Source organism: Stenella coeruleoalba (assembly GCF_951394435.1).
Source record: "Stenella coeruleoalba genome assembly, chromosome: 3".
NCBI lineage: Eukaryota > Metazoa > Chordata > Mammalia > Artiodactyla > Delphinidae > Stenella > Stenella coeruleoalba.
In genome coordinates this window covers 121138058-121162502 of record NC_137148.1, presented here as the reverse complement: position 1 = coordinate 121162502, position 24445 = coordinate 121138058, and the positions used below count along the sequence as shown (strand labels likewise).

The 24445-nt window shown below is 38.9% G+C and overlaps 1 protein-coding gene across 2 annotated transcripts in view; it reads left to right on the top strand.

Moving 5' to 3' along the window:
* Window positions 1–24445, top strand: part of PRELID2 (PRELI domain containing 2) — a 764348-nt gene that overhangs the window by 728160 nt on the left and 11743 nt on the right. The window contains exon 18 of one of the 2 annotated variants that reach the window (XM_079916216.1): window positions 8691–8711. The exons of the other annotated variant lie outside the window; for it this stretch is intronic. The gene's annotated coding sequence lies outside the window, so the exon portion shown is untranslated. Of the gene's footprint in view, window positions 1–8690; window positions 8712–24445 lie in introns of those variants that run through there. 2 annotated transcript variants of the gene reach the window in all.

The window sequence follows — 24445 nt, the reverse complement described above, 5'->3', positions numbered from 1 at the left end:
CACTAAAATTGTGTTTTTATTTTTATTTATTTTTTATTTATTTATTTTTTTGCTGTACGCAGGCCTCTCACTGTTGTGGCCTCTCCCGTTGCGGAGCACACGCTCCGGAAGTGCAGGCTCAGTGGCCATGACTCACGGGCCCAGCCACTGCATGGCATGTGGGATCTTCCCGGACCGGGGCACAAACCTGTGTCCCCTGCATCAGCAGGCAGACTCTCAACCACTGCACCACCAGGGAAGCCCTGTGTTATTAGTTTTAAAAGCTTAATAATAAGTCATCTAAAACACCCAGAAAAGCAAAAATAAATAAATAATATTATAGACATCTATGTAATCTTTCCCAAGATAAAACATATGTTCGTTGCTACTTGTCACATTTGTCTCAGCTGACTCTTTTTTAAAAGTAAGATATAAAACATTATAAAAAAGGAAAATCCAGGGCTTCCCTGGTGGCGCAGTGGTTGGGAGTCCGCCTGCTGATGCAGGGGACAAGGGTTCGTACCCCAGTCCGGGAGGATCCCACATGCCGCGGAGCGGCTGGGCCCATGGGCCATGGCCGCTGGGCCTGCGCATCCGGAGCCTGTGCTCCGCAGAGGGAGAGGTCACAGCAGTGAGAGGCCCGCGTACCACAAAAAAAAAAAAATGGAAAATCCATAGTCCTTCTTCCCTTCTCTCTCTTCCTAACCATCATCTTCAAAATGATGTGAATCACTCATAAGCATGTTTTTGAACTTTAACTACATGGGAATATACTGATAAACAATATAAACTATTATTATGTGTTTCATAATTTTTACATAAATGTCAGCTATTTGCAACTTCCTTTTTTTGTTTGTTGTTTCCATTTAACATTTTATTTTGATATTTAACCACAGTGATGCATACCATTCTATACTTTCATTTTTCTGCTCTACGATATTTTTTGTGTAAAAAAAAACCTGTGTATTTACCCACAGACCAGATAAGAAACTGTTAGGAGCTTTCCAAGTAGAGTCTATATCCTAAACATTTTACAAGCTCTGTTGGACAACCCAACCTCTGTCCTACGCTTGAAAAGAGTTCAGCAGCCCACAGATCCTAACCCTTTCATGAAAGTGCACAGAAGGGAAGGGTCCCTCTGTGGTGCTGTTGGATGCCCCACCATGGCCTTTCTTCAGTGGGGGACACTCTGAGAGGTCATCTATTTATGCTCTGATAGGAGCATAGGGGACAGATAAGCAGTGACACTGCAGCCCTAGAGCATCTGATTGAGTTGATGCTCTTCTCTGGAAACTTATTTATTGCTTCTTTCCTAAATAAATGGGTCTCTATGTAAATCAAGTCCTAAGTAATATCTTGTAAAACACATGCACTCATTTCTTGAGGGGAAAAACAATTCACTAAATTTATGTCAAAATTTCCACTCTATCTGAATATATTTATCTGCTATCTTTTGATGTTCTGATCTCATAAATTTAAAAGCAATGCTTGGATCCTAGCTAGGGAGACAGGCAGCAGGGATTAGGTCTATTTCTCCTTACTTTAGCCTTTTCCTCTCAAATAATTCTGTCCTTTATGAAATGTGAAATCAGCCTGGAGGTTTAAGAATTTCAATGTAATACTGACGCTACATTCTCCGTCCTGGGTGTCTAAAGTACACCTTTCTACTTGCCTTAAGGAAAAACCAAACCTGCTTTCACCTACAATATGAAACTGCTTTTGTACCATTTCAAAGACAGGGCAACTTTGAAAACATTGATATATTCCATTGTTATATTTCAGGCATTTCCACACTTCAGATTATTGGTTTAAGAAAAACATTAGTAAATTGGGCATTTCAACAAATTGAGGATTCAGAGGGGGCTTTAAGATCGATTATCAAAGTAGGCTTGAGGGTCATTTTTCACGAATTGTATATTCTAGGAAGCCCACACAAAACATATTAGGAAAGTAATTGCTCAGCCCAATCCAGTTCAATAAGGCAGTGTAAACCATCTTAGGTGCCTCCCAATGGCTGGGACTAATTTTTTTTTTCAGTTTAATTTCTTTTCCCTCAGCAAATCATTTTTTCCCAACTTAAAGCTCATGTAAAAGTAGGATAATGTAGATGGAATGATGTGGGACCCTTCTTCCCACTGCCTTACATACTCAGCCACCCCTTTGCCCCCACAGATTTACAGAATACAGAAATTCTGAAGGATACACTGTTAGTAAGCGTTAAGGATACACATGAAACCTCTAGAGGACTTTTGTTCCTAGCCCTTTGATGGACTGGTTTTTCTAAATCACTTTGCAACTGAAAGAACTACATATTCTGGGTAAAATATTTTTAAAATCCACTTTAAAAATGTCTGCCATTGATGTGGCCAAAATGCAAAGTACCTGTAATCTAGGCAGTACCTTAAATGGGAAGACTATGGCTACATGCTACACTGTGGATGAATTTCAAAAACAATGTTGAGTAAATAATATAGAAAGTATAAAAACATATATACTATTTTACACTTTTATTTGGATCTTGCTTCTTAACAGTAATATTTTTCTGCCTCTCCTTCCTCTTTCCTCTCTGATTCATCTTGCCTAACACAGAACCTGGCAGAAAGAAGAGTAGATACCACTAAATACCTGATGAATGAAAGACTATATGATCGGAGTTACAATTGAAGGATTGGATTAGGTACCTTTGCTGTTGTAACAGAGTTCCAAAATTTAGTGGATTGAAGTAATATTTATCTCACAATTCCTGTGGGTCAAAAATCCATTCATGGATAAGTTAGGTCCCCTGGCTCAGAGTCTCATGTATGGCTACAATTAAGATGGTAAGTTGGGGCTATGGTTATCGCAACACTCAAATGAGGTTTACCCACTTATAAGCTGACTCATGAGAATGTTGACTGGATTCAGTTCTCTGGTTATGGCCTGAGGAAGCCTTCAGTCTCTTCCTACATGAACATCTCTGTACGGTAGCTCACAATATGGCACCATCTTCCATCAGAGTAAGTGATAGAGAGCAGTGAAGAGAGAGTGTAAGAGGAAAGTCATAGCCTTTTATAACCTAATCTCAATAGTGACATCTCATCACTTTTGCCATAACCTGTTCATTAAAAGTAAGTCACTAGGTCCAGCCCACAATCAAGGGAAAGGGATTATATAGTGTCCATTATGAGTGGTATAAATAATAAAGTTAATAGGATGGGTGATCAAGGAAAGTTTATTTATCATTGAGGTGATCTGAAAAGACTTCATGGACTTGGGATTGGATTTGAGATTTTAAGAGTGGTTTGCACTTTGTTAGGCAAAGAAAGAGGAGGAGGACATCCATGCAGAAGACTCATGAAATACAGAGTGAGAGAAAAGAGAGAGAGAGAGAGAAAATCACACTAGTAGTGTTTGAATGGCATGATTTTAATGCCAGATAATTGACTCTAGGTAAATGCTTATGAAGAAGAGTGAATGGAGATTAGGTCTCCAGGACCGCGTACAAGAAAATGTGTGATAAACATTTGTTAAATAAATGAATAAATAAAATCCTAGGCCTTTTTCTCTTTGCAGCTTTAAAGGATACACAGATTAAAAAACTAACCTGTTAAATGCTTATTTCTACAATTATCTAACTGACTACCATGATCAGTCAGGGATGTAATGACTTTCTGAGATCCACTGTCACTGGGGGACTGGGGCCTTTGCAGCTCTTACAGTTGCAGATGGGAAGTGAGAAGTCAGCCACACAATAACCTACCAGCTCCAGGTGGGTTCAAGGTTTTTGGGAGAAGATAGCTGGGACAGGCAAATAGGGACGGGATCAAATGAAAGGCACTAGTCATGACAGAATACAAGAAGCTGTATGTTTCACTGGACGATATATGTTGTCTTCTGTGATTGGCATCACTCACTAAACGCTAATTAAACCTCACTAATTCCCTTCTGTAGCATGAAACCACCATATATTATTTCACACATGTCAATTACAAGTTCCAAGTAAAACACCTTGGACTTTGCAGTATGAGATTCAAGATGTGTCCATTAGTTTCTGTTTTATGAATGATGATGATGATTTTTGGGTAATAGGTTGAAGATGGGCAGTACTTAACGGTGGTTGAGAATCATTATCATCACCATTAGCTCTCACTTCTCTTTTTCTTTGCCCAAAATGACAAAGTTGAAAGTGGAATGTGTGTGGGTGTATGTGTGCATATATAAAAACTTTCCTATTTTTTCATGGCAATTTAGAAGTTTTGCTTTCTAAACTGAAGTTTGAGTAGATACATGGGTACACAGAAAGGCACACACTTACACCTTTTCTCCTCCTCTAATGGGATCTTGAAGCCTAGTCAGTGACCACAGTAGCAAGATGCATTTCTTTCCTTGAAGTCGATAAATTGTGAATTATGCTTCTGAAGGGGGCAGTAATGTTGACTGGGAAATGGTAGGATCTGACGAGTTCTAGAATCTGGAATTTACATGGAATGCTCTCCTAGATTCTATTTCAGCCTCAGCATATACACAGGTAGATATAGGACTGACTGACAGTGTCAGTGCCTCCACAAAGAGACAGAAGTGATGTAACTCAGTGCTGCAAACTGTCAGAGTACATCTGAATTAATATTCAAAGCCTCTATGTATGTAAGCAGTGAGCCCAAATGCATGTCATTTTCACTCACGTGAAAGTGTTTTGTTTGTCTGCTTTTTTGGTGTGTGTGTTTTTTTCTTGGGGAGGGGGGACAGAAGGCATCTATACAGGCCAGAGTGTTGCTGCCTTTCATCTAATTTAAAATCTTTTATCCAATACTGATATCACACTTTCACATTTTCGATTGTTTCTTCCCACCTATTCCATAATGAAGCACTGCACTGTATTAGCATAGGAGAAAGGAAGTGCAGCCGTGTGAAGCTATGTTCTCAAGACAGTACAGGTCCCTTGGGAAGCAAGAACCATGGTCTCAGACTTTTGATATGCGATCTAATATTCTAAGTATGTGATTTTATTAAGCGGATTTTAGAACACTTCCCTTTGCTTTAGGTTTCTTATCAGTGTGGTTAGTTATGGTGGTAAGGTGGTCAAAGTTTCTAAATAAATGCTTTTGTTTTTCCATTTCCGCTTATGCTATTACCTAAGTCTACAGAAATTTATTTTCTGAAGCTCCAGGAAAACATCATTATATCTGATTAATCAAGATGCTACAATGACTTTGTCTTTTGCTTTTTAATGAACCCAGTATTCAAACTGCCTCCTTTTTCCTTCTTTCCCATTATCTTTTTTTTTTCTTTCTTTCCTTTTTTTTCTTTCCCATTACCTTATAGACCTGTGAGGGCAGTAAGTAGGAAAATACTGTATTCAGAATTTAGGAGGTTTACGTGCAATAACTTTACTCTGTCTGCACCAACCAAGAACACAAGACTCTAGGGATTTAGCTCCAAAAGCAAAAGTAATTCTAGTCAGGATTATAACCAAGGGGCTGAAGCATAGTAATTGGCAATTTATGGAGAAAGGCCTTATGTGCTACGTTCATTTATTTAAAAAACTTAATTGCAATTTTCTGGATGTGCTTTTCTAAGTTTCCATAATAGATTTTTTTCTTTTTTTAAAAAAAAAATCCCTAAGGTTTGAGGAATATATGGATAGGAATCTGAAACCCAGCACACTTTTTCTAAATGTATCTAGAAAATTTTTTTGGTATCTAGTGTTGAGATTATTATCATTATTGATCACCTACTATGTGTAAAAAAACTCCATAAGGCACAAAAATCTGAAAATTTCAATAAGTACTTTTAGGGAGCTTTATATTCACATGGCAATATTAAACATTTATTTTTTAAACCGAACAGATACTGAATTCCCAGCTATAGCAATGCCATTTAAACTGAGACTTAAAAGATGAAATGGGTCTAGTTAAATAAGTCCCTTTAACATAGATATATGAAAGCATCTTTCAAAATTCTTTCCAATGTCACTTCTTTAGAGAAAATGTCCCTTGATTCTCTCACTCCAAATAATGCCTTCATGCTAAACTTTCCCTTCTACATTTTATTCTACTTTCTTATAATTTACTGTTAAGTTGTTTCTCCGTAGTGAAAATACTCTTTATGATACCACAATGATAGATACATGTCATTATACATTTTTTCCAACCCATAGGGCCTACAATACCAAGAGTGAACCTAATGTAAACTACAGACTTTGGGTCATTATGATGTAGGTTTATCACTGTAACAAATGTACCACTCAGGTGGGGACGTTGAAAAGGAAGGACGCTGTGCAGGTGTGGAGGCAGAGGGCGTAGGAGAAATCTTTGTACCTTCCCTTCAGTGTTGCTGTCAACATTAAACTGCTCCAAAAAGTCTTAGTTAGAAAAACAAAAAACAATCAGTGTCCATAAATGATACGGATCATGGTTTGAGTCTTTACTTTGTCATTTACTAGCTACGTGCTCTTTGAGAAAAATGAGGATAACAATAGCGCTTATCTCAGAAAGTTTTTGTAAGGATTCTATGACATCAATCACAGGAGGCACTAAACATAGTATCTGGCAAACAATGATCTTGAAATCGATATAGTCCTTATTATTATTATTTAATTACACTGCTAGTTGGTCTCTGAAACCAAGCTTCAAGTCAAATGACTTTGACAGACATTAAAATATAGTGTCCCAAGTGAGCTCCAAGAGACAGGTCAGCTATATTGCAGGGAAGACTTCAACTGGAAACTGTACTTCACACCGCCTGTCTTCTGCTCTTCCAGTGACACACTTCTGCTCAGAGTTCTCAATAGCAGGAAACCAAAGGCACACAATTTGATATTTGTATTTGTGTCCAGGACTAAGACCTTGGTCTTACAGCTGAGATGAGATTCTCTAGGAATTGTACCTGCATGGAACCCGGTCTTCTGTCATTTAACAAGGATCAGAAGGGTTTAGGGTTTGTTTTCAGGGAATAATTCAGAAATATTCCTGCTTTGTTCAATGGGAATTAGCTGGCCCAGAAGGAAAGATGTTCATACTGCAGTCTTAGCCATATTGTTAATACTGTCATAAACTTGAGAAAGCTGTTTCAGTTTCCCCATGATACTTTGCTTATATTAAATAGCATTCTCCGTAACTCACCTTGTGGAGGCTTTTGACTATAAGAATTAACTACTCATTGTATACAAATAGGAAAACATAGAAAAGTATAAAGAAGAAACATAACCACCCAAAATCAATCTCCTAAACATATGCACAATTTAGATTTTGTTGTATATTCATTTTTCAACAATTAATTTATCATGTGCCTACCATGTGCCACTGTGATTTTAACTTTGTTATACATGTGTGTATATTTACATATATAATTTAAAATTACAAAATTGGTATGATGGTGTTTAATTTCATATCTTCTCTTTTTCATTTAAGCCAGAGCCTCAGAGGTTTGGCCTTTGAAAATATCTTTTTGTACGGGGTATATAACAATGCATCAATTAGATGGCTATACAGTAACTAAAAAATTATATAATTTATCCCTCATCTCTTGATAGTAATTATGTTGCAGCTTATATTTCTCTTCATTCATACAATTTCAGTCTCTGAATGTTTCCTTAAGATAGTTCTCCAGAAGATATCTTATTGGATAACTAGAATGGACATTTTTAAGGTTTCTGGTAGCTTTTCCAGTAGTATGTACCAATTTGTGTTTCCTCCAGTAATGTATAAGCATGGCATTCTCTCAACTCTCATTTTTAACATCTACACATAGAACACTAGGACAAAGTTAGAAATGATCATGCAGAGAAAAGTAGAAGGTTCCAGGATTCTCACTCCTGGAGTGAATCTGGGCACCTTGTGAGCTAAGACAGACACCAGAGCTTGTGGAGCACCAAGGGTTTTCTCCAGTGTCCTGAGATGCTCTTATTTAACAGGCATCCCTCAAGGTTCTTGATCAAAGTTGACACTCTATCAATGGTGCTGATGGGTGCCTGACTGCACAGAGGTGATGGAGACAAAGGCAAATACCAAATTAAAAAGAAAAACAAAAACCACAGCAGAGGGTTTTCTTTTATTTTAGCCAGATCTTCTCCGTGGTTGAATACATCCACTGTATTTCCATTGAAAATACAACATTTTGGGTGGTGTGAAAATCTGTGTCAGGAAATAACCCCAAGAGAACAAAACATGTATCAGGTGATAATGGATGTTATTAATGGAAGCAACATTTGTCTCCTTTTGTTTTTCCCTGACTCTCATTCAACCATAGTAAATTTTAACATGTGTGTCAGGTTTCCTGCAATTTATGTACAATGAAACTCTTTGGGGAAGATAACACCCAAGTGTCCATATGATTTCATGCTGCAGTCTCAGCTTAGATCTAAAGTTAATGCCAGTTTCTGGTTCCTTCTCCTGGGGAGATGTCAACAGAATATGCTGGTTCAAAATGAATGTGTCTCTGTGACTGGTATTTTTGATGGACCTGGCTGTGCATCTGCTCTCAGAAATCACCTCCTTCTGTGATCACAAGAAAAACAGGCCCATCTTTTAAGACAGGAATAATTTTTGCTTCACTAAGCACTGTTTCTTAAATTTGTTTTAGGTTTAAGATCTATTGCTTAATCTTTGTGTCATATCTCATTATGCAGAAAAGTATAATGTATGCTGGTTACCAAAACAGGCCCTGAGGTCGAATGGAATATGATTGGTTCTTGAAGGTTTCAGAACCAGATGATTATTTCTTTTATTTTTCAGTCTTCTTGATTCACCTCTCCCAGCAATTATTCTTTTGCCCTTTTTACCACTTGAGGGTTGAGATGTATACTTGGACATACTATGAGATACACCATGAATAGACACTGAGACGGTATGTATCTGGACTACAGTAACTAGAACAATAGAGGATGTCAGACTGTGGTGTTTGAATGACAGTTGGGAGGACCACAGCTGTGTTGCTTAGATAAATACAACTTGCAATAAGGGAGAGGAGGGGCAATGCTTGCCTTCAAAGAGCTGAAGTGTGGTCAAGTGAAGGTGTGAAGCTCCTTAGGTTGTGTAATTGAGCAAAGGGAACTAGCATCAACACGTGGGTTCAGCCTCCCAAATATCTCTCATTGTTCAATTTTTCTCTATCTCAACTCTCCACCACTCTAGTCCAAGACATTTTCATCTCTTGCCTGGAATATGACCACAGCCTCATAACGCATCTCCCTACTTCACTTTTGCTTTCCACCAAGTCATATCTTTCCTCTGCTTATACCCCTTTGATAGTTTGGCATCACTTTAGATAAAGTTTGAATCATAGACAGCCTGCATATCCTGAATGATCTTGTTATTCATCTCCCTCCAGCCACATCTCCTTGTCCCTTGGTCTTTGCTCCAGCCACAGTGGAATTCTTTGAGGAAGATGACATTCAAGTGTCCATGTGATTTGATGCTGAAGTCTCAGCAGCGCGCTCAAAGTTTTAGAATCTTCAGAAACATTTTTCTCTTTGTTCGGAACCACCCTTCCTTCTTCAAGAACACAACTGACTCTCCTCCCTGTCCTATCTACCCCCGATTCATTCTCTAGACTACACACACACACACACACACACACACACACACACACACACATGCACACACATAGCCCTCCCTTCATGTCCAGGCTACATCCCTCAGTTATGGGTTCTAACGGCACCATCTACCTCTTTTCTAGTGCTTTTCTTGTAATTATGTACACGAAGTCTATTTTCACAGCTTCCTTGAACACTCTGTGGAGGAACAGACTGCTTCTATTACTCACTACTGTACTGTAGCCCTTCATATTCCTTCACAGAGCTAGCACAGTGCGTAACACATGGCAAGATGCCTACGTCATCAATATGTGTGATGACAGAATAAATGAAAGAATAAAAGGAAGTTTACTTTTTCCTGTATGCAACAGTTATAACATTGGAGGTTGTCAGAAGATAAATTGGACTATCTTGTGTGTGTGGTGGGGGGCGGTCCTCACTTACCGGAAATAATCATGTAGACATGAGAAAACCTCTTAGTACGAGTAATGCAGTGGCATATGAAGCAATAAGTGGGATAACTGGACTAAACTCTTTAGTTGTTCTTTCAAGGCAAGTAATTCTATGGTTTGTAAATTATTTTAAAGCTTTTTTGGGGGGTGAGAAGAAAAGTAATTCTGATTAAAACCTTTAGTGAGTCGTAAAGCAATTATACTCTAATAAAGATGTTAAAAAAAAAAACTTTAGTGAGGAGGAGATTTAATATTTGGCCAAGGTGAATGTTTTGAACATCTGGCTTTCCAATATATTTAGAGGGGTTTGTGCATATCTGGATTCTATGCTCCCAAACGTGGATGAGGGTGACATTCACTCACTCACTCATTCATTCAACAAATGTTTCCTCTGCTGGGGATATGGTGAAGAACAAGAAAATAAGCTCCGTCCCCTATAGATGCTTCTATCCTAATGGACATAAACACAAAATACATTTAAAAATAAGGAAAAAAACTAGTAATTAATAATTAATGATGATGGTGGGGTATCTTAGAGTAATCATGTATCTTAGAGTAATGTATCTTAGAGTAATCAGTATCTTAGAGTAATGATGATGGCTTCCTTAGAGTAATCAGAGAAGCCTTACTGAGGAAGGTGGCCTTTAAGATGAAATTTGAATGATAAGAGGGAGAACCTGTGAGAAGATCTGAAGGAAGAGAATGAAGAGCAGAATGGACTCCTAGACAAAGGTACTAAGGCAGAAACAAGACGGGCATGTTGGAAGGGGGAAATGAATGCCAGCATAGATGGTTCAGAATGAAGGAAACAGTGGTACATGGTAAGGTGGCAGCGGTGGGTGAGACCAGAAGAAGCAGGAGTTTCAGCTATGGTGAGATGACTGAACTTCATCCTAATGAAATCAGTAGTCATGGAGGTTCTGAGGAGAGAAGTTACCCTCTCAGACTTTGGTTTTGCCCATTTATCGTTATAAAATCTTTTAGATCTGTTTACCCCAGGACTCACTGTAGTACCTTCTGATCTTCCTTACATGTTTCCTCTTTATTCCTAGTTAGAAAAGAGCTCTGTTTGTGCTACCAAGAGCTATCCCAAATTAATATCTTTGAAAACTATTGGTTTAGAAGCTGGAAATATGTTGCAAAAGCTTAGAGTTGAAAGCAATAACAATAAAAACCTATTTGACTGATGCATCAACTTCTATATGTTAAAATCCCCCAGCCTCTTTTTTTTTTTAATTTAACATCTTTATTGGAGTATAATTGCTTTAAAATGTTGTGTCAGTTTCTGCTGTATAACAAAGTGAATCAGCTATATGTATACATATATCCCCATATCCCCTCCCTCTTGCATCTCCCTCCCACCCTCGCTATCTCACCCCCTAGGTGGTCACAAAGGACCAAGCTGATCTCCCTGTGCTATGCAGCTGCTTCCCACTAGCTATCTATTTTACATTTGGTAGTATATATAAGTCCACGCCACTCTCTCACTTCATCCCAGCTTACCCTTATTCCTCCCCATGTCCTCAAGTCCATTCTCTACATCTGTGTCTTTATTCCTGTCCTGCCCCTAGGTTCATCAGAACCTTTTTTTTTTTTTTTTTTTAGATTTCACATGTATGTGTTGGCATACGGTATTTGTTTTTCTTGTTCTGTCTTATTTCACTCTGTATGACACACTCTAGGTTCACCCACCTCACTACAGATAATTCAATTTCGTTTCTTTTTATGGCTGAGTAATATTCCATTGTATGTAGTTGCGACATCTTCTTTATCCATTCATCTGTCAATAGACATCTAGGTTGGTTCCATGCCCTGGCTATTGTAAACAGTGCTGCAATGAGCATTGTGGCACATGGCTCTTCTTGAATTATGGTTTTCTCTGGGTATATGCCCAGTAGTGGGATTGCTGGGTCATATGGTAGTTCTACTTTTAGTTTCTTAAGGAACCTCCATACAGTTCTCCATAGTGGCTGTAACAATTTACATTCCCACCAACAGTGTGAGAGGGTTCCCTTTTCTCCACACCCTTTCCACATTTATTGTTTGTAGATTTTTTGATGATGTCCATTCTGACTGGTGTGAGGGGATACCTCATTGTAGGTCTGATTTGCGTTTCTCTAATGATTAGTGATGTTGAGCATACTTTCATGTGTCTGTCGGCAATCTGTATATTTTCTTTGGAGAAATGTCTATTTAGGTCTTCTGCCCATTTTTGGATTGGTTTGTTTTTTTGATATTGAGTTGCATGTATATTTTGGAGATTAATCTTTTGTTAGTTGCTTCATTTACAAATGTTTTCTCCCATTCTGAGGGTTGTCTTTTCGTCTTGTATATGGTTTCCTTTCCTGTGCAAAAGTTTTGAAGTTTCATTAGGTCCCATTTGTTTATTTTTGTTTTTATTTCCATTTTTCTAGGAGGTGGGTCAAAAAGGATCTTGCTGTGATTTATGTCAAAGAGTGTTTTTCCTATGTTTTCTTCTAAGAGTTTTATAGTGTCTGGCCTTACATTTAGGTTTTAATCCATTTTGAGTTTATTTTTGTGTATGGTGTTAGGAAGTGTTCTAATTTCATTCTTTTACATGTAGCTGTCCAGTTTTCCCACCACCACTTTTTTTTAACGCATAAGGATATTATTTAATCCACACAACAAACCTATGAGTTATGTAGTATATCAATCCCATTGTATAGATGAGGAAACAAGGCACATAAAGGTTCAGCAACTTGCTCAAAATCATTCAAGTAAAAATACAAGAGCAAATGACATGGAAAATCATGAGTTTTGGTTAAAGATTAAACTGCTGCCTAATCCCAAATCACAAAGTCATGTACTCAACTTTCCCCTACAGTATAAACTCTTGTGACTTATATCAGAAAGTCACATGTTCTCCAGGTGCTCCTTGAGGTGAATCAGCTAAGCCAGAACCACTTACTGAAGAGGCTGTCTTTTCGCCATTGTATATTCTTGCCTCCTTTATCAAAGATAAGGTGACCACATGTGCGTGTGTTTATCTCTGGGCTTTCTATCTAGTTCCATTGATCTTCATTTCTGTTTTTGTGCCAGTACCATACTGTACTGATTACTGTAGCTTTGAAGTTCAGTCTGAAGTCAGGGAGCCTGATTCCTCCAGCTCCATTTTTCTTTCTCAAGATTACTTTGGCTATTCTTTTGTGTTTCCATAGAAACTGGGAAATATTTTCTTCTACTTCTGTGAAAAATGCCAGTGGTAGTTTGATAGGGATTGCACTGAATCTGTAGATTGCTTTTGGTAGTATAGTCATTTTCACAATGTTGTTTCTTTCAATCCAAGAACATGGTATATCTCTCCATCTGTTTATGTCATCTTTAATTTCTTTCATCAGTGTCTTATAGTTTTCTGAATACAGGGCTTTTGTCTCCTTAGGTAGGTTTATTCCTAGGTATTTGACTTTTTTATTGTTGTAGTGGTGAACGGGAGTGTTTCCTTAATTTGTCTTTCAGATTTCTTATCGTCAGTGTATAGGAATGCAAGAGATTTCTGTGCATTAATTTTGTATCCTGAAACTTTACCACCTCATTGAGTAGCTCTAGTAGTTTTCTGGTAGCATCTTTAGGATTCTCTATGTATAGTATCATGTCATCTGTAAACAGTGACAGCTTTACTTCTTCTTTTTCAATACAGATTCCTTTTATTTCTTTTCTTTCTCTGATTGCTGTGGCTAAAACTTCCAAAACTATGTTGAATAACAGTGGTGAGAAAGGGCATCCTTGTCATGTTCCTCATTTTAGAGGAAAACGTTTCACTTTGTCACCACTGAGAACGATGCTGGCCGTGGGCTTTTCATACATGGCCTTTATTATGTTGAGGTAAGTTCCCTCTATGCCTACTTTCTGGAGAGTTTTGATCATAAATGGGTTATGAATTTTATTGAAAGCTTTTTCTGCATCTATTGAGATTATCATATGGTTTTTCTCCTTCAGTTTTTTTAACATGGTTTATCACACTGATTGATTTGCATATATTGAAGAATTCTTGCATTCCTGAGATAAACCCCACTTGATCATGGTGTATGATCCTTTTAATGTGCTGTTGGATTCTGTTTGCTAGTATTTTGTTGAGGATTTTTATATCTATATTCATCAGTGATATTGGTCTGCAGCTTTCTTTTTCTGTGACATCTTTTTCTGGTTTTGGTATCCGGGTGATGCTGGCCCCATAGAATGAGTTTGGGATTGTTCCTCCCTCTGCTATATTTTGGAAGAGTGTACAAGTTTATATTTTGGAAGGATAGTTGTTAGCTCTTTTCTAAATGTTTGATAGACTTTGCCTGTGAAGCCATCTGGTCCTGGACTTTTGTTTGTTGGAAGATTTTAATCACAGTTTCAATTTCAGTGCTTGTGGTAGGTTTGTTTATATTTTCTACTTCTTTCTGGTTAAGTCTCGGTAGGTTGTGTTTTTCGAAGAATGTCCATTTCTTCCAGGTTGTCCATTTTATTGGCATAGAGTTGCTTGTAGTAATCACTAATGATTATTTGTATCTGCAGTGTCAGTTTTTACTTCTCCTTTTTCATTTCTAATTCTGTTGATTTGAGTCCTCTGACTTTTTTTCTTGATGAGTCTGGCTAATGGTTTATCAATTTTGTTTATCTTCTCAAAGAACCAGCTTTTAGTTTTATTGATCTTCGCTATAGTTTCCTTCATTTCTTTCTGATCTGACTTTAATGATTTCTTTCCTTCTGCCAACTCTAGGTTATTTTTTGTTCTTCTTTCTCTAATTGCTTTAGGTGTAAGGTTAGCTTGTTTATTTGAGATTTTTCTTGTTTCTTGAGGTAGGATATTATTGCTATAAACTTTCCTCTTAGAACTGCTTTTGCTACATCCCATGGGTTTGGGGTCGTTGTGTTTTCAATGCCATTTGTTTCGCAATAGTTTTTGATTTCCTGTTTGGTTTCTTCAGTGATTTCTTGGTTATTTAGTAGTGTATTGTTTAGCCTACATGTGTTGGTATTTTGTACAGTTTTTTTTCCCTGTAATTGATATCTAGTCTCAGAGCATAGTGATCAGAAAAGATACTTGATATGATTTCAATTTTCTTAAATTTAGTGATGCTTGATTTGTGACCCAAGATATGATCTATCCTGGAGAATGTTCCATGAGCACTTGAGAAGAATGTGTATTCTGTTGCTTTGGGATGGAATGTCCTATAAATATCAGTTAAATCCATCTTGCTTAAGGTGTCATTTAAAGCTTGTGTTTCCTTACTTATTTTCATTTTGGATGATCTGTCCATTGGTGAAAGTGGGGTGTTAAAGTCCCCTACTATTTTTTTGTTACAGTCGATTTCCCCTTTTATGGCTGTTAGCATTTTCCTTATGTATGGAAGTGCTCCTCTGTTGGGTGCATAAATATTTACAATTGTTATATCTTCTTCTTGGATTGATCTCTTGCTCATTATGTAGTGTCCTTCTTTATCTCCTGTAATAGTCTTTATTTTAAAGTCTATTTTGTCTGAAATGAGAATTCCTACTCCAGCTTTCTTTCGATTTCCTTTTGCATGGAATATCTTTTTCCATCCCCTCACTTTCAGTCCGTATGTGTCCCTAGGTCTGAAGTCAGTCTCTTGTAGACAGTATATGTATGGATCTTGTTTTTATATCCAATCAGCCAGTCTATGTCTTTTGGTTGGAGCATTTAATCCATTTACATTTAAGGTAATTATCGATATGTATGTTCCTATTACAATTTTTTAAACTGTCTTGGGTTTGTTTTTGTAGGTCTTTTCCTTCCCTTTGTTTCCTGCCTAGAGAAGTTCCTTTAGCAATTGTTGTAGAGCTGGTTGGGTGGTGCTGAATTCTCTTAAATTTTGCTTGTCTGTAAAGGTTTTAATTACCTGTAGGGCGCGGTCAGCTAACTGCTACGCAGCAGGAAGCTGAAATAAGCTGAGTCATCCTTCCTGTGGCCACTGCGCTTGCGCTAAGTATACTAATGAGGCGACCTATCCGATGCTGGCTCACAAATCGCACCATCGGCGAAAGCCAATCACAGAGCGACACATGTTCTTAATCCCTATATAAGCAGACTGCTCTAGGATTGCGGGGTCTTCCTTCCATCTTTCTTCAACCAAGCTGTGCTCCAATAAAGTGTGATACGAGAAGAATCTTGCGTGTGGCGGCTCGTTATTCTGCCGGTTGGAAACGGCCCGCCGCAAGTGGTGCCGAAACCCGGGAACTTCGCGCCCTGCATGGAGGACCGATTCAGAACTCGACACACGGAGTGAACCGTCGGTGAGTAGTCCAGTCAGGGGATCTCTAGTGTCTCCCCACAGGATCAAGATCCGATCTGGGTGCCATCAAGACTGACGAGAATTGTTGAAGAAAACTTCGGAGAAGATGCTGAGTTGGATGTTCCTGATGATTCTTAATCGAAGTCTTTGTATTAGTTGGAATTCCACAAAGGATTATTCAAATTGTGCAACTGAGTGCTGCCGGGCTGGAGCCCGTTGCCTTTGGAGATTTTGCCTCTTGGCTCTCTTCTGCCTTTTCTTTCTTTGGGGAGTGGGTGGGGGTAGGAATCTTTGGAGTCTGCTGTGTATTTGGGATTATGCTGTGTCTCTGGTTGGTCTGTCGTGTGCGCATCAGGGCACATCGAGATAGGGTCCTGCTCACTCAGGCACTTCTGGCTATTAATGAAGGAGATTCTCCCGCAGCCTGGCTCTCCGCCCTGAATAATTCGAAATGATTGCCCTTGCACAGAGAGGCCTTGTTGCCATTGCACCTCTATAGGGAGTCATTCATTCATTGTCCTGATTGCCCTTGCACAGAGAGGCCTTGTTGCCATTGCACCTCTATAGGGAGTCATTCATTCATTGTCCTGATTGCCCTTGCACAGAGAGGCCTTGTTGCCATTGCACCTCTATAGGGAGTCATTCATTCATTGTCCTGATTGCCCTTGCACAGAGAGGCCTTGTTGCCATTGCACCTCTATAGGGAGTCATTCATTGTCCTGATTGCCCTTGCACAGAGAGGCCTTGTCGCCATCGCACCTCTATAGGGAATCAGCCATTATTCTGAGTCTCAAACATGCCAACAGAAAACTGCCCTCGAACAGTGAGCACATCATGAGGTGAACACTTGTACGGGCTACATTCTGTTTGGTGTTCTAATAAATAAAAAAGGGGGAGATGTAGGGCGCGGTCAGCTAACTGCTACGCAGCAGGAAGCTGAAATAAGCTGAGTCATCCTTCCTGTGGCCACTGCGCTTGCGCTAAGTATACTAATGAGGCGACCTATCCGATGCTGGCTCACAAATCGCACCATCGGCGAAAGCCAATCACAGAGCGACACATGTTCTTAATCCCTATATAAGCAGACTGCTCTAGGATTGCGGGGTCTTCCTTCCATCTTTCTTCAACCAAGCTGTGCTCCAATAAAGTGTGATACGAGAAGAATCTTGCGTGTGGCGGCTCGTTATTCTGCCGGTCAGAAACGGCTCGCCGCAATTACCCATTTGAATCTGATTGAGATCCTTGCTTGGTAGAGTAATGTTGGTTGTAGAGTTTTCCCATTCATTTCCTTACATATGTCCTGCCACTCCCTTCTGGCTTGCAAAGTTTCTGCTGAACAATCAGCTGTTAACCTAATGGGGATTCCCTTGTATGTTATTTGTTGCTTTTTCCTTGCTGCTTTTAATATTTCTTCTTTGTATTTAAATTTTGATAGTGTGATTAATATGTGTCTTGGCGTGTTTCTCCTTGGATTTATCCTGTATGGGATTCTCTGTGCTTCCTGGACTTGACTGACTATTTCCTGTCCCATGTTAGGGAAGTTTCCAACTATAATCTCTTCAAATGTATTCTCAGACCCTTTCTTTTTCTCTTCTTCTGGGTCCCTATAAGTCGAATGTTGGTGCATTTAACGTTGTTCCCGTGGTCTCTGAAATTGTCCTCTTTTTCATTATTCTGCTCTGTGGTAGTTATTTCCACTATTTTTTTCTTCCAGGTTACTTATCTGTTCTTCCTTTCAGTTATTTTGCTATTGATCCCTTCTAGAGAATTTTAAATTTCACTTATTGTGTTGTTCATCATTTTTTGTTTGGTCTTTAGTTCTTCTAGATCGTTTTTAAACGTTTCTTGTATTTTCTCCATCCTATTTCCAAGAGTTTGGATCATCTTTACTATCATTACTCTGAATTCTTTTTCAGGTAGACTGCCTATTTCCTCTTCATTTGTTTGGTCTGGTGGGTTTTTACGTTGCTCCTTCATCTGCTGCATATTTCTCTGTCTTCCCATTTTGCTTAACTTACTGTGTTTGGGGTCCCCTTTACGCAGGCTTCAGGTTTGTAGTTTCCGTTGTTTTGGGTGTTTGCCCCCAGTGGGTAAGGTTGGTTCAGTGGCTTGTGTATGCTCCCTGGTGGAGGGGACTGGTGCCTGTGTTCTGGTGGATGAGGCTGGGTCTTGTCTTTCTGGTGGGTAGGGCTGCGTCTGGTGGTGTGTTTTGGGGTGTCTGTGAACTTAGTATGATTTAGCAGTCTCTCTGTTAATGGGTGGGGTTGTGTTCTTGTCTTGCTAGTTGTTTGGCATGGGGCTTCCAGCACTGGAGCTTGCTGACCATTGGGTGGAGCTGGGTCTTAGCAATGAGATGGAGATCTCTGGGAGAGCTCTCGCCAACTGATGTTACATTAGGCTGGTAGGTGTCTGGTGCTCCATGTCCTGAAGTCAGCTCTGCCTCCTCAGAGGCTCAGGCCTGACACCAAGCTGGTGCACAAAGACCCTGTCAGCCACACCGCTTCTCTAGGAGACAGTCCTTCAGAAGTTGAAGGAACAATTGGCCACTGCACTTCACAGTACCAGCTGCGTGTTAAGTAGGACCTTGAACAGAAGACTTGTTACTGTGATACAGTCCCAAAGGATGCTGGCTTCATCTGTCACTAGATTGTTTGGGAACCTTGGACCGAAACCACCCGCCCTGGCCAGGTGCGATAATAACTGCTTGCATGAATTGTCTCTCAACAGGGTTTCCGGTAAGGAACATGGTGCTGACAAGCTGGCCAAACTGGAAGAATTCAGGAGGGGCCCCCCTCCACCCTCTTTTATGTAATTATAGAGAAATCATGTTTTCTCCCGTAAGATCTTTTATATAGTAGATAAACATCATATAAAGTAAAATAAGTCAACCTGATCCTACATGAATTCCAAAAAAAATCCAACCCCTCCCAATATTTCTATATATTTCCAGAAGAGTGATTATATGTCCTGGTTTTTCTTCTCCATTCTTGCTCTGAACTGTTACTTTTAGCTCCTCCCAACTGTCACTTTTGGAGGTTTTGTCACTGCCTCTCATTGTCATTTCACTCTCTTCCATTTGTTCTGCCTTAAAATTTTGACCACTGTAGCACCTCCCTTCATTCCCAAGACAGTGCTAACAAGAGGCTAAAACCAAGTTGTGGTGGATAATAAATTTCCCTAAAAGTTGAAGATAATACAGAGTCATGTAAATTGAGAGGAGGACAGTTCGACATAAAATTAGTTATTGTTCCCTCCTCCCCATAAATTGATCATCATCTGTCACAAGAAGCTCCTTCTGGGCTGTTGCTCACTGTGGCCCAGATTTTTGCCATGTTCATAACACCTCTCCTATTTCTCTCATTTTGTATCTTCCACCAATGCCTTGGCCTCAATTTTTTGTTTCTTCATCTGTCAAGGGAATCCGCAATTAGCATCTTTGTCATGGGCTGAACTATGTTCCCACCAAATTCATGTGTTGAAGTTCTAACCCCAATGACCTCAGACCATAACTGTATTTGGATATACAGCAAGAGGTAGTTAAAATGAGGCCGTTATGGTGGACCCTAATCCAGTGTGACTAGTATCCTTGTAAGAAGATGAAATTTGGACAAAGACACACATAGAAGGATAATGCCACATGTTCATAAAGATAGCCATCTACAAGCCATGGAGAAAGGTATCACTTAGACCTTGGACTTCAAGCCTCCATAACTGTGTGAAAATAAATTTCTATTTTTAAACCACCCAATCTTTAGCACTTTATTATAACAGCCCTAGGAAACTAAGGCAATCCTCCAGCCTCCTTCCCATATCTCTGCCAATTTTTTTTTTTTCAGAGTTGCACTGTCTCTCATTAAGGTACTCACTTAGGTTATTAAACCAAACACTTATAACCAAAGCCTGCTGTGTTAGTATTATATCATCTCTATTCATGGCCCAATTAACTAATATCAAATAAATGTTTGAAAGCCAGTAGTATGATCAAGAGAACTCTCTAAGTGATCCCTCACAGGAAAAGGAAGAATCTGCCCTAGAGACTTATTCACATCTCTGAGAAATTTTTGGTATTCTTAGAGTAGGCAGATCATCTCCTGTTTCTAGCCATCACTGCCTCAGAAGTATTGATGTTTGACCTCAGAGTACTCCACTGATTTCCTTTACAAACCCAGGCTTGAGTTAAGCCTCTTCTTAAGCTCTAAAAGCACCCATTTACAAATATTGATGTTCTAGGTATAACAATCAGCCCAGGGCTTTTCACACCTCTCTGTCAGTATCCACCAAGATTGCCAAAGTCAGCCCAAGCAAACCTGTAGCCAAGCAGGATGCACAAAGATGTGTGGCTGCATTCTTTGCCTAACTATCACATGCACCAAGTGGACCAGCCGCTAACATCTTACACACTCAGCTGTGCCAGTCTAACTTCCATGTCTTTGTTAAAGCCTCATAGAAATTTTTCTGGGCCAAACTTATGCAAAGCACTTGGATATTTTATCCCACTAGGTCCTCATCACAACCCCAAGATATACAAGTTACCACACTTTACAGATGAGGAAGTGGAGGTTTGAAGGTCTTCAGTGGCTTATCCAAAATAGCAGGTAGTATAAAGTGGTGCTGGGTTCATGTACCCAGGTTCATGTGCCACTAAAGCCCTAGCTTTTCATCTCTCTGTAAGGCTTTATTGTAAGCCTTTCTGTGTTTCTTTAGCCTTCACTCATCATTCACTTCTCTCAACTCCTGCATTGAATGTTGCTAGAACCACTCAGCACTTAATTGTGGCTCACTTTGAATTTTCTGTTTAACCTGTGCTGCTCTAGTGTCCCCAGTTACAGTGTAAATTTTCTGTGATGGAAATAGTATTTAATATACCATGTTCTCTTCTGTACCTAGTCTTGCACTCAGTAGAAACTCCATGCTTCTGATTTCCTAGGAGCTCAGGGAAATCTTTTGGAATTCTCCCTTGGAATCTCTCATAATAACACTGAACAAAGAGTCATTTGAGGGACATTATTTGAGAAGCAGTATAATGTAGGGGTAAAGGTTGTGGCCTAATACTCAGAATAGCGCAATTTCAGACTCAGCTTTTAACTCTTGCTAGCTCTTTGGTCCTAGATGATTTGCTTTAACTTCTCTGATGCTTAGTTTTCTCATCTATAAAATAGAGGTGATAAATACCACCTCAGTGACTTGCTGTGAAAATTGGAGGTGAGACTAGGCCTGCAGATGCTTCATAAACTGTAAAGTGCTATTCACCCACAAGAGATTATACTTTTTCAGCATTAGTAGCTATAGTGTCAATAGTGACCAACAATGAACAGCATCTCTCAGTCTTATTTTCTCCATGGAAAAATAATGCGGTGGTCTACAAAGTTTCTTCTTGTTTTAACACGCTCTGAACTTCTCCTTATGGTGAGGGTATGTGGGACTGGCCGGGGTAGCTGTGTGGGCCAGACCTTCCAAAGTGAGAACTGATGCCTTGCACTCAAAGGGCTTATCACTCACATCCCACTTGCTAGCAGCAGGATCACATCTCACGTGGGGGCTGTCTGTCTTCAGGGAAGACATGGTGTGGTTACATGAATCATGTTGTTGCCGGTGCAGATAGAGAAATGCCACTCTCACCGAGCTTACAGTTCTAACGACTCTTTTCTGTACTGCATGTGTCAATTTACAACTGTAGGCTGATGCCTTTGAACCCTGGTCCCAAAGAGGAAAAACTAAAATCTGAAGATGAACATTTTCTCACTTTCCTTTCTTTCAGAGTACACTTGTTTTTCAAGATACCTTCCCTAGACCCCCAAACACAAATTCCTTGGTATCTCTTCTCTTGACAAAGAAAGTGAGAATGAAGGCATGTTAACAGAGGTGGAAATGGAACAAACCTATTCACAGACTGACTGCTAAAATGCAGGCCTACTTAATGTTTAACAGAAGTTCTGAGACTGCTAAAAGGTTCTGGAGATTTCCCCCAATGGCATTAGGTAAAAACATGAAGGTATTAAGGACTCTGTGTTCCTGGCCTTTGCTGCAACTTAGTCTTGAATAAATTGAAGCAAAGTAGGCCAAGCAATCACAGACTTTAGCTTCTTCTCTAGGAATGGTGACAGTTCTAAAAAAGATTAATTTTTACTACTAAAGTGCTCATCTAGTGAAAGTCTATTTTTTTCAGAGAAAATGTTCTTAAATATTTTAAAATGTCTAATTTCTTCACAGATTCCCACAGATATAGAAGCTAAATGGAAGGGTCAAAAGAGTTGGGTTGATTTTAGGGATGACAGCACTTATTAATACCAGTTATTCTTCTCTAAGTTATCTTTGAAACATAGATTATTTCACAAATGATTCAATTTCTTGACCCCAAACTGCAGTTGCTTCAAAATATCTATGGAAAATAGCTGACATTTCTTGATCTGAAGTCCAATATTCTCCATAATTTATCTCCATACCATCTTTCTGGTCATATCCCTTTCTCCAACCTTCTAGGTATCCTGAATTTTGGCCATACAAGTCACCTATCATTTTTTCAACTATTCATACCATTTCATACCTCCTTGCCTCTTATACCTAGTGTTTCCAGTGTTTAAGTCCCCATTAAAATGCCACTTTCTTCACAACACTGCTCTTGAATTCCCAAATAGAATATTCATCCTATATTTAATATTTAGTAGTTAATTATTTATACTGTTACTGAATATTTCATTCTGACCTGCTTAGAAGTTATGAAGCATCTGTTCTCCCCGTTTTTCTGAAAGTAAATATTTTAATTAAGCAGCTTGGGATCATTCATTCACTTATTCATTCATTGAACAAAAATGAATTGATCCATATTAATAAACCAGCATCTCTGTATATTGCCTAATTCCTACCCAAATATGTATTTGCAATATCTGTCTTCCCCTTTGATCTTAGGCAACTAGAGGAAAAAAATCACAGGTCATTTAGTTTTGAAAATTCCTTAGCTACTTTTAAGTGGTGGATGCTTCATAAACATGTAGTGAATGGATAGATGGATAGATGGATGGAAGGATAAATTAGGCAATAGCAAAAGCTGATGGAATAAATTATGAATTAAGAGTATTACTCTTTCCTTGCCTTAAGACAATTGCTTTTGCTTTCAACCAATGCAGTGCGTGTGTTGAATATCTGTTACTTTTGGTTACAATTTTTGTGTATTTCATAGCCCTTCATTTGGGGAACCATCTCTTACTCATCCCATAGTAATCTGTTCAGTCCATGAGGCTCAGATGAGTTCACTCGTTCCCAAATTTTGTCACAAGGTCCAGGCCTAAGAGAGTATTCCATTTACTTGAGGGTAGAGGTTGCTCAGGGATGGAAATAAGATCTAACCTGGGACAATTAGACTCTTCCCAAGAAATTAAACAAAATTAGTGGGGGAGACTCTTTTTTTGCTCTCAGGGACTATGAGTATAAAATTTATGTAAGCTGGAGCTGCAGCTGACTTTGTTCCCACCATCAGAGAAAGAGCTTATATAAGAATAAAGCCAGGCTGAAAAAAACAGTGGGATTGAGGGATACAAAGAGAGAAAAAATTGTGACTATTGTGCTTTAATCATAAGATCTAGCCAAGCCTTTAGCCTACTTTTCAGTATGTGAGTAAATAAAGTCTTATTTTTTTACATTAGTTAATATTCAATTACTGTTATTTTGAAGCAAAAGAATTCTAATGAACACAGGAGGAATCTAAAGAAATTGTCCCAATATTGTCACTCTTTATATTAAACACTTTTATCTCTGAGGAAAATCACTGCAATCAGTTGGGAATTTAGTCACCCACTAGGAGATGGGAAAAAAAATCCCTGAAAAATTAAGTCATATAAAAATCTGTATTTCTATGCCTTCCCTTTAACCTTAACCCCTGCAAGTCCTTTCTTTCCCTTTTTTTCTTTCTTTCCCCACCAGTTTTGTTGAGATAAACTTGCCACACAATGTTGTATTAGTTTAAGATGTACAACATAATGATTTGACATATATATATATATTTATTACAAAATGAATCATCAAAGGAAGTTTTGTTAACATCTATCACCTTTCATAGTTACATTTTTTTAAGTGCAAAGTCCTGCAAATCCTTTTTAACTAAGTATCTTATTTCTTTCCCAAATACATAGCTTATCTCCCTCTGGATGGCCACTCCTATGACTCTCACCACCATCCTCTCTCACCTCCACTCCAGCAGCAGCCTCCCAACTAGAGTCTTATCCTCAACTGTCTTCATGCTCAATTCT